Here is a 3,534-nt window from a genome sequence, read left to right on the forward strand (position 1 = left end):
TTTGAATTGTGTGACGTCCTCTTTGATTGGATTAAAAATGTAAATATTATTCTTCTCTTGTTTTATGTTTATGTACTATGGAGCCACAGAGGGGCCACAGAGAGAAAAATAAAACACACCATGCTATGTTTTACTACGTTGTGCACTAGAAATCTTTGAGTGCGAACCAGATATAATTTGACTCGCTTTTTGAATAAATAAATTTTGTATAACTGTAGTCCTCCTTACAATCTGGTGCCAGGGTGAAAGCTTACTGCCACTGCTAGGGGCTGTGGGACAGAGCCAGACGGCTGAGAGTCTACCCGGAGTGCACGGGGAGTCCGTGCAGACAGTGAATGCCTGACCTCAGCTGACCTTTCTCTCTATGGCCTCTCTTGTATTTTACCTAACGTATGAGTTACCTTAAGTGTTGACGAGCCACGTCCTGAGAAACACGTCAGGTCCTCAGGGGACATTTGCTCTGATTTCACTGACAGAATATTTTTATCATATCAATATCATATATTCTGTTTTGAGAGTCTGAATGGACAAGATGGACTTCCTCTCTGTTCAGCTTCCCCATCTATTTTTTTTCCCTTGTGGCTTATTGTTTCTGCAAACCTCTATTTCTATTCTGTTTCTCTCATCATTTCATTGATGTTTGATTGATATTTTTGTCAAGAATTTGAGTAACCCAATTTCCCCTCTGGGGGGCGACAAAGTATTTCTGACTGGGATTGTGATTGTGTCATTTCTATAAAATCACTTATCAGTGTCTTCCTGCATACCCATCTGTAATAATAATAGCTATCAATAATAATGATAATAATAATCTATTAAACACGTCCATATCAATAATATTTCTGTATGGCATTGTGTGAGTGTTTCAGAAAGCTAGTATTTAACTATTATGATCAGTAGTAGTAGTATGAGGAGGAGGAGTAGGACTAGTAGTAGTAAATTCAACAGTGGCCAAACATAGATTGGGGTTAGCAAAAGTGGATTGAAATTCATTTTTTTCCTCAAAATTCTACATACAACACCCCATAATGAAAATGTGAAAAAAGTTTTCAATTTTTTGCAATAAAAATAAAACTGAGAAAATTAGATAGTTTGGATTATCAATTCCTGTATAATCACTGAAAATTATTCTACAATCTTACCAAAAATTTGGATGAAAAGGATACAACAAAAATGTCAAATTTAAAAAGCCTTTCAAATTAAAAGCTCATCCCAAGGTTTCCCTGGTTTTAAAAATGGATATCAATTTATAGGGATAGTTTGCCCAATTTGACAATTTGTCAAATTAGGCAATTGTCATTTCACCTTATGGTTGACATCACATCCTGACACTAAAATGCACACGAGTACCAAGGTCACATGGACAATAGTTTTGCTCAAATTACCATTTAGAACTATATTTTTCCTGTTACCAGCATCAAGAGAGATCAGGTCTGCCTCAATGGCAGGAGGCAGACAGCATTTGGAGCATAAAAACAGAAAAAAAAAATACATAATGAAAAATAACATGCACCACTCCTTTTTTCTGTGCCTACTTGCAGGGGACTGCCCCAATTTATTGTTTAATCACAGAAGTAGGCTAAAACTTGTAACAATTACAAAACTTCAGAGCAGATGTCATAAAGTGATAAATTTGTTCAGCAAGCTGCTGCACTTCCAGAGGTGTAAATCAGCCATGCCTCTTATAATGGTCGAGGTGGGCAAGGATCCAGCCAGAGGGTCCGAGGACGGCCACAGTCAAGACGGTCATCACAAACAGCGACTCCTGCAGGGCACAACCCATACTACTTCAACCTTCCCGTCATCTTTGACGTCAATGTGACCCCATTCAGTGTTTAAAGGCCCATTCATACCCTACGTAAAAGACGGAAACGGAGACGGACGGAGCATTTCATCCGTCCTGTCCGATCATTTCGTCCGTCATTTTGCACGAAGCGGGGGAGCTTATGATTACGGACGAAACGGAGCAAAACCGACGGAATTCGTGGGGGCAGTATTGAGTTTATAGTCCAGATTGTCATCAAATCACCAGAGTCACGAAGAAGATCTGCAAAGGCATTTAAAAATGGAGCGCGGTGTTGCAATTATAGATATCTATGGTTGCAACTTGTCAAAAGTTTTTTTTGTTTTTTGTTTTTTTTTTTTAACTTGTTGAAAGTTGGGGCGGATATCCTTAAATAGGCTACTGTTAATTTCCTACTGGAAATGCCGCTCGTCATCCATTTCCCGCATTGGCAGCACCAAACACCAAAACTCCCCATTGAAGGGGCAGCTGAGGTTTAGCGGCCTCACGTTCCACCGATTTTTTTTTTTTTTTTTTTTACGTTTGCAGGGCAAATACAATAAAAAAAATTTCTTCCATAGTCGCCGTGTTTTATTAATGCCGTTTAATTGGTGCTCGGCACTGCCATCTAGAGGAAGTGTTGTGCTAACGCGCACGTCAACATAAAAGACGTACGGAGGTTTGAAGTGTATACACGTATAGGACGGACGGATGAACAGACGGACGGACGGACGAAAAAAGGGTATGAATGGGCCTTAACACCTCTCAAATACATGACATATTTGATAACCTTTCCTAATTTAACAGGGAAAAGTGGGTAAACATGAAATTAACATACATTTTCAATGCCCTGGACACATTTGACCCATCAGTGTTTCTTTAGGGTCAGTTTGACCCCAGGCTTTTCTAGCTGTATAAAAACGAACTCCAACATGCCATTATAACACTTCCCTCAGCCTCAGGGCCCTCAGCAAACAGAACCACACCTGTAGGCCTACTAGTGAGGGAGCCACCAATAGTTAATGTGACATTTGGGAGAGACAAACATGATTCCAACAAGAGCTTTCCCCAACTGATGAAAAATGTAGTAAATTTTAAGGTAACAGGAGCGTTAACCAGCTGTAATAATGATTTACATTAGGCCTGTAGCCAAAGTCAGGTATGCTCACATAGTTTTCATAATACTCTTTTCACAGCAGCCGTATTGACTGGGAAAAGCAGGCTAAAACTTGACAATTTAGGCTAACACTGACAGTTAAGGGTCTGCTACTGCACTGTGGTTCATCGGAAATATTATCACAGGTGTTTACCCTGCTGTTTAATGTCAAAATGGCGGCTGTGAAAAGGCTCTACCGCAACAGGCTTTCCCCTTCTTTCACTCACAGCGGCGCCGACGCTGTCTTTGGGCGGCTTGCTGTTGATGTAGGTGGCTCGGTGCTGGAGCATGCCGCCTGCCCTGGGACTGAGAGCCTGTCGGCCTCTCAGCAGTCCAACAAGAATCCCACACATGTCTGATACCAGAGTCTGACACAGGAGACCAAAGAAGTGAACGGCCAGGTGCTTTGGAGAATTTAAACAGGTGCGCGCGGCTGGATTAAATGCGGTTATCTTACTACGTCACACTGGATAATTAATTTGATTGGCACAACAGAGGACGGTAAGAGTAATGATGCGTTCAGGTGCTATAGGAATAACTACAGGCAATTAGCGAGAATCTAGCTACTTGAAAAGATTCAGGGTCACTTGATTTG

General features: G+C 40.9%; 1 long non-coding RNA gene across 1 annotated transcript; it reads right to left on the reverse strand.

Moving 5' to 3' along the window:
• Nucleotides 1–1,519: 1,519 nt before the first annotated feature.
• On the reverse strand, nucleotides 1,520–3,231 carry LOC115376602 (uncharacterized). The gene is made up of 2 exons (XR_003929822.1): nucleotides 3,094–3,231; nucleotides 1,520–1,765 (listed from the first exon to the last, which is right to left on the reverse strand). It is a non-coding gene; the product is annotated as an uncharacterized LOC115376602 (long non-coding RNA).
• Nucleotides 3,232–3,534: the final 303 nt, after the last annotated feature.

Source organism: Myripristis murdjan, chromosome 18, assembly GCF_902150065.1.
Source record: "Myripristis murdjan chromosome 18, fMyrMur1.1, whole genome shotgun sequence".
NCBI classification, from domain to species: Eukaryota; Metazoa; Chordata; class Actinopteri; order Holocentriformes; family Holocentridae; genus Myripristis; species Myripristis murdjan.